Below are 7,845 nucleotides of genomic sequence, written 5' to 3' on the forward strand. Positions count from 1 at the left end.
CCAACAGGAATTTCCAATGAAGAAAAATTTATTCAATGCAGACAGCTCTATTGTGATTCAGCACAACTGTGAAACAGCATGGCTCAGTAGTGTTACAGCTCAATTATGATGCAGCGTGTGATGGGACAGCATGACTGTGAGGTGGCCCTGGGGCAAGGCAGCCCTGGGGCAAGGTCCCTCTCGGGTTAAATAGCTCTGCTCTGCTCTGGTCCACTCCCCCTGCTCTGCTCTGCTTCAGTCTGCTCTGCTCTGGTCCAATGAGACATCTTTGGTGTTTCCTATCCAGCTGGGGAAATGCAGTCTTCGTTGTTCAATGGAAAAGGAAAGTGCACTCTCTGAGCCAGTGGAGCTGACTTATAGAGAGAGAAGTCCCTGCTCCTGGTCCCTGATTGGTGCTTCTTCATTGCAAATGAGGACTTCAAATCCCACAGTTTGGTCCCAAAAGCACTGTCATGATTGGTAGGAATGGAGCCGATCTACTTGGTCAGTGAAGATGTTAATGATGATAGATACATAGTTCCAATTGGATGGGGAGAGTCTCAGCCCTGCTGGTTGAATATGATTCCAGGAACTCCTTTATGAGTGTTGGCTCAGATGGCAGGAACACGGTGCAGGCTGCAGGCAGTTCAGTGCAGGCTTCTCCCTGAAGTGTAGCTTGCACAAGAGGCCCCTGTTTATAAATGGCTGCTAGGCTCTGTTTTTATTGATTTATTTTTTAAATAGTGTATAGTTTATTTATTTATTTATTTACTTATTTATTTATCTTTACCCAAGGATATGTTTATTGATATTAGAGAAAGGAAAGGAGAGAGAGAGGGAATGAGAAACATCAATGTGAGAAACATATATTGGCTGCCTCCTGTGTGTACCCCAACAGCCCACACCTGGGTATGTGCCCAGGCCCAGAATTGAACCCCCGAACTTTCAGTGTATGGGATGGTGCTCCAACTAACTGAGCCACACCAGCCAGAGCTATATTTTATTATTTTAAATTTTAAAAATCTTTAAAGTAAATATATATTTGAACATTGTAATTCAACTGGCCTAATTATTTTAATATCCTTCCAAAAGAACATTTATAACTGATACTCTAATTTGGGTTCAATGAATCACTCAGTTTTAGCTTTTGAAGTGTTTTCCAAATAGCACGTTGCTCAATGATGGCAGTTTTAGTTGTCATCATTCTGTAGCAGATGCTATCTATGTGTAGTTTGGAGGTGATTTTAGCTATAGTGCTCATAAGGTTAATAGCATTTACTGAGATTAAAGATGGCAGCGGACTGAGTGGGAACTACACAGATACTTTTCTGAGACCAAACTGGAATTACAACTAAAATATAGAAAAACCATCCTGAATAATCAACTGCAACTGAAGACAAGCTGGAGAGCACCCTCACAACCAAGGAGTAAAAGTGGGGACTGCATAGAGACTGGTAGGAAGTGTGGAGGCATGAGAGGGCTGGCTGGGCTCCCACAGGCAGCAGCTGAAGGTCTAGAGGGATATCTCAGCTGTGGGGGGGTTCCCACTGAGGACTCTGGGGCCTAAACTCCAGGCTGGGCTTCCCAGCCACGAGCACCAGAACTGAGAAAGGTGCCCACATAACATCTGGCTGTGAAAAGCAGCTGGGTTTCTGTCTGCCAGGGAGAGGCAGCTGGAATTGCAGGCCCCTCTTAAAGGGCCAATGTACAAAGTTTCATGTGCAGCTACTCACCTTGGGCTTCAGCAGAGGGAGGGCACAGTGGACTGGAGCTGTGTGAGGAGAACCTAGGGTTGCAGGCTCTGGAGATTGAGATCAGAAGGCACTCATCTGGATTCCTGTGCCTAGCGATTCCCCTATACTGTAGAGGTCATCTTTCTCAGGCAGATGATTTGCTGCTTTTGCCTGGGGGCGGAGGGGGGGGCAATTGCCCCAACCTGCTGGAAAACCTCTCACCATACCCAGAGGAGTTTCTACAGCCTGAGGCTCATTAAGAGACTGATAACAACCAGCTGCCCCACCCCTGTGGCGTTTCTTCAGCCTGAGGTACATTAAGAGATTGAGATTAATCAGCCTACAGCCTGAGGCACACCTCAGAGTGCTTTGAGTCTTTGCCTGATCTGCTTCTGGACCAGGGCCTTGGAAAAGCAGACTTTGGTGTTCTTCTGGGTCCTGTTCAACCACACCCAGCTCCAGCAGAGGAGACTTCAAACTGAGGGTTGTTGATAGCAAAAACCAGGGTACTCACAGCTTGTCACAAACTGCCTCTGACATTGGCTTGCACCAGAGACCATCCAAAAAGACTGAGAGTCCTAGCAGATCTATCTAATATATAGAAACAAACCCAAACAGGCAGCCAAAATGGGGAGACAAAAAAACAAGCCCCAAATGAAAGAATAAGAGAAGTCTCCAGAAAAAGAGCTAAATGAAATGGAGATAAGCAATCTATCAGATATAGAGTTCAGAATACTGATTGTAAGGATGCTCAACAGCATGAAAAAAGATATGGAAACTAAGAAGGAAATGAAGAATGACATAGCAGAAATAAAGAATATGTTGGAAGGAATAAACAGCAGATTAGAGGAAGCTGAGGATCGGATAATTGAATTAGAAGACAGGGTAGAAAAAATCATTCAATCAGAGATCCAAAAAGAAAAAACAATTAAAAAACAGAAGGACAGTCCAAGGGAGCTGTGGGACAATATGAAACATAACAATATTCGCATTATAGAGGTGCCAGAAGAGGTCGAAAGTAATCAAGGGTTAGAGAACCTGTTTGAAGAAATAATGGCAGAAAACTTCCCTAACCTGGTCAAGGAAAAAGTCACACAAGTTCAGGAGGTACAGAGAGTCCCAAGCAAGAAGAACCCAAAAAGGCCCACACCCAGACACATCATAATTAAAATGCCAAGAATTCAAGACAAAGAGAGAATCTTAAAGGCAGCTAGAGAAAAGTGATCTGTTACCTACAAAGAAGCTCCCATAGGGCTGTCAGCTGACTTCTCATCATAAACTCTACAGTCCAGAGGGGAATGGCATGAAGCATTCAAGATAATGCAAAACAAGGATCTGAAACCAAGACTACTCTATCCAGCAAGACTGTCATTCAAGATAGATGGTGAAATAAAGAGCTTCCCAGACAAAAAAAAAGGCTAAAGGAGTATATCACCACCAAACCAGCATTGCAGGAAATGTTAAAGGAACTGCTGTAATAAAAAGTAGAAATTGAGAGAAAGAGAAACATAGGCATAAAGAATTAAAATGGCAATAGATAAGTATCTAGCAATAATAACCTTAAACGTAAATGGATTAAAAGCTCCAATAAAAAGACATAGGGTGGCTGAATGGATAAGAAAACATGACCCAAATATATGCTGTCTACAAGAGACCCACCTCAGAACAAAAGACTCACACAGGATGAGAGTGAAGGGATGGAAAAAAATTTCCATGGAAATGAAAAAGAAAAAAAAAGCTGGGGTAGCAATACTCATATCGGACAAAGTAGACTTCAAAATGAAGACCATAACTAGAGAACAGAAAGGTCACTACATAATACTAAAAGGGTTGATCCAGCAAGAGGATATAACCCTGATAAACATATATGCACCCAATATAGGAGCACCTAAATTTATAAAAAGAACTTCTAGAGGACTTTAAGGGAGAGATCGACAGCAAGACAGTCATACTAGGGGACTTTAACACCCCACTGATAAGGAAACAGTGACCCTAAATGTTTCCACTAGATCAGATAGAATTAATTGACATTTACAGAACATTCCACCCCAAAGCTGCAGAATATACATTCTTCTCAAGTGCACATCAGTAGATGAGTGGATAAAAAAGCTGTGGCACATTTATACCATAGAATACTATGCAGCTGTAAAAAAGAAGGATCACTTATCCTTTGGGACAGCTTAGAGGGAACTGAACAGTATTATGCTTAGGGAAATAAGCCAGTCAGAGAAAGACAAGTACCATATGATTTCACTTATATGTGGAATGTAATAAACAAATAAACTGAAGAACAAAATAGATCCAGAGACATAGAAGCATGGAACAGACTGAGGGATCTCAGAGGGGAGATGGGGGTCGGGAGTGGATGGGGAGAGATTAGTCAAAGAACTTATATGTCTATAAGCATAACCCATGGACACAGACATTGGTATGGGGAAGGCCTGGGAGTGGGGTGGATGTGGGGAGGAGGGGATCAATGGGGAAAAAAGGGGGCATCTGTAATACTTCCAACAATAAAGAAAATTTAAAAAAAGCATTTACTATGTTGCATACTGGAAGTATCCATAGGTTACTACCCAGGAATCTCTGCTGAATCCAGAACATCAGTTTCCCTTCCTCAGGCCCATGGAGGGCAGCAGAAAGAACCAAAAAACTATTTTGGTAAACGTTAATAAACTTCTCAGTTTTGGCTAGAAATATTTCTTTGACTGACATAAAACATTCTTTAGTATCTATCAATAAAAATGCAACTTCAGTAAGAGAAAATATAATTGATTCATTTTCCACTGAATCTGAATACAGAACCTGTGGTTTCGATTTTCTAGGGTAGTTGCAATTTTACAGCTCTTAAGAGATGAGCTAATAATGGTGGTTTATTTTATTTTTTTCCAGAATTTTCAGCGATCTGTCTGTCTTGTGATCAACCAGCTTCTGAAGGTGAGACAATCTGATCAGCAGGTCCTGGGTGCCAGCTCAGCAGCTTTCAAGCTTCTAGAACCTTTCGTTAGCAACAAAAAGCATTGCTCTAGGCTGTTTTTAAATTTAAGCGCAGGTAATCACCAGGAGACCTTCTTGGTAGTAATCTTCTTTCTCGGAAGTCTACATCTCTGGCTCATGGCTGAAGTCAGCTCAAATTTTAGTTTTGTGCATAATTCCTCATAAAAGTACTTAAATGAACACAGAAGATTTTTATAAAACTACTCATTCTTTTTTCTTTTAAATATTGGATAATTTTTAAAAATATATATCTTTATTGATTTCAGAGAGAGGAAAGGACAGGGAGAGAGAGAGATAGAAACATCAATGATGAGAGAGTCATTGATTGAGCCCGCAACCCGGGCATGTGCCCTGACCGGGAATCGAACCCCGATCGCCTGGATCCCAGGTCGACGCTCAACTGCTGAGCGACGCCCGGCTGGGCAATATTGGATAATTTTAACATATCATCTGACTAGCAAGTCACCTCTAATAAAATATAAACTGAAAATAGATTTTTTTCTTCCTTGTCTAGACTACTTAATTTTGCTCTCCTTTGCTTTCATCTAGTTCCAAAAGAAGCAGCCTGGTGTGAGACTTGTGGGAAGGATCATTTTCAGAGTTTAATTTCATTATGTAGAAACCCAGTGAAAAAAATCCAGCAGGAAGAATGTAGATGTTTCTAGAAGGTGCTAGAAAAATGAAGAATTCATAGACGTAATTTCTCTAAAATAGAACATTCAATCATTAGAGGTGGAAATTGAATAAGTGAATGGATCATTGAATGAACAGTCAATTCAAAGTGCATAATTAATGAATTAGAAATAATTGACTATGTCATTTTGTCCTAAAAATATTCCTCTAAGTAATCATTAACATTATATGGAAAACTTTTAAAAAGTGATACCCAATCTTCAGCCTCAGTGAAGCTTTCAGATGACTTGCACCCCCAGCCTACATCTTGGCTACAGTATTGTAAGAGACCCTGAGCCATAATTGTCCAGTTAAGCCAACAGTGTCCCTTAATGTTTCCTCTATAAGATACATGAGTTCCTTGAGGTTGAGAACTATGTGTTCTTTATTTTTGTAACTCCAATGCTGTGCACAGGGCCTGGTTGTATCAGTCAAGTTCCTGGCAGGAAACAGAGGGCACCCTCAAAGCAGGTACTTAAGGGCAGCTTAACAAAGGGGCTGTGTCAAAGGGTTTAATGAAAGCAACATGGAGCGATGCACTACTCCAGGGTTAATAACAACAGGGTTGGTGAATGGACAAAAGGCGGGAATGGTTACCAAAACTCAGAGAGAGGGCTGTATGGAGCTCACAACGGAGGGACACAGTCGATTCATAGGGACCCAGCAAAGGGAGAATCAAGGGAATAATTACCTCAACTTCGATTTTCCCCACCCTTTGATCTCCTGCTCATGTCTCCCATTGGTCGAACCTAACTAAAACCTTGAGGTCATGAGAGCCTGTTGCTGCGGGCTGTACAGGTCAGCCTCCTGGGTCTGCAGAGAGCTGGCTGGGGCAAATGGAAAAGATCTGGTACAGGAGCTCTCTGCATCCACTCTTATCTTTTCCCAGCACAGGGTATCTCGTAAGTTCTACCAACTGTTGTATCATTGCACAATGAATTCAATTCAGCCACAGTCCAAACTGAAATCTAAAATGTTAGCCATTGCCAGTGGCCTTTCACATAAGGTATGAGGAGGGAGGTTAGGAGAAAGTGGGAGGGAGGGGAACAATTAAAATAATTAACATAAAATATAACTGCATAACTGCTACCAAGCCTGCTTCTGTAGCAAGCCACAAAGCCCAAACTGATAACCACAGCTTTCTTCTTCTACCACCCATTCCACATTCGTCTTACCTTCTGCCAGGCTGAGTGGGGTTTTGCCACTTGCTAGGGCAGACCAAATCTTCATTCCTGTAGGCTCTGAGACCTCGATGAGCCTATCTTTTTGGATTGCCACCGCTTTCCATTGACCACCAGCACAAGAGGTGCCTCAGTGAGCCACAGATGGCTGAGGGCCAGACTGTTTCAACTTCCACTTGAATGAACTGTGCGTTCCCTGACAGAAACATCCCTGCTAGTTCTCTAAGCCCAAGGTCAAACAGGAAGCAAGACTTCTTTCAGTGATTATTTGGTGTCACTGCTACGTCTACCCCTTGGTTCCCAGACTAATGCAGTCTGGTTATGGGGGAGATGCTGGCTGCTGGTTGGAGGAATTTACCTTGCTGGGTGTTATGCCTCCCAGCTGTCACAATGTCTGTCTTCTGCAGGCCATTCCACAATTGTATTCAGTCATCTCTTTCCAGAGAATGAAGCATGTAATAAAACCAGTGAATTCTGTGCTCAAGAGCCCACTGTCACATTACCATCTCTGAAAAGTGTGGCTCCTTTTGGGAGGAGTTGTTGAGTTGTAACAGCATAGTGAGGAGTGCAACATTCTGTAAGTCTATGAATGCTGGCGCTGGCAGAAGTGCTGGGGGCAGGGAAGGCAAATTCACATGTGGAGCAAATACCAATCTGAGACTAATTCTGGCCCCTTCCTGATGGAAAGCACCCAATGTCATCTACCTGCAACTAAGTCTCTGGGTGGTCCCCTTGGCCAATGGTGCCATTTCAGGGTCTCAGTGTTGATCAGTTGCCAGCAGGTTGGACATTCAGCTCTGGCAGGAGCCAGATCAGCCTTGGTGAGAGAAAAAGTGTGCTATTGAGCCTGTGCGTAGTGTCCATCCCTGCCTCATGCATACTTTTATATGTCTATGGTGGCAAGGGAAAGAGACAGACAGATTTGCACAGGATGGATCATTTTGACCACCTGATTATTGTTATGGGCTGAATTGTGTCCCCCAAAATTCATATGTTGAAACTCTCTATCCCAATGTTTCTGTATTTGGAAACAGAATCTTAAGGAGGCCATAAGATAGGGGTTCTAATCCAATAGGTTGTCCTTATAAGAAGAGGAAGATTACCTGGCAGTAATATCTTAATAAAACTGGGGCAATTTTTTAAATAGATAAATAAAAATGGGGAATGATGGGAAAAGACAAAAGAGGAAGAAACACCAGAGACTCTCTACATGCATGCACATAGGAAAGACCATGTGAAGATGCAGAGAGAAGGGAGCCTTCTACAGGTCAAGGAGAAGAGGT

General features: G+C 42.5%; 1 pseudogene; it reads right to left on the bottom strand.

Annotated features, from left to right (window-relative positions):
* Positions 1–1,090: 1,090 nt before the first annotated feature.
* On the bottom strand, positions 1,091–4,594 carry LOC107546443 (protein SPO16 homolog pseudogene; annotated as a pseudogene).
* Between the last annotated feature and the right edge of the window lie 3,251 nt (positions 4,595–7,845).

This window comes from Miniopterus natalensis, chromosome 2, assembly GCF_054644295.1.
Source record: "Miniopterus natalensis isolate mMinNat1 chromosome 2, mMinNat1.hap1, whole genome shotgun sequence".
Lineage (NCBI taxonomy): Eukaryota > Metazoa > Chordata > Mammalia > Chiroptera > Miniopteridae > Miniopterus > Miniopterus natalensis.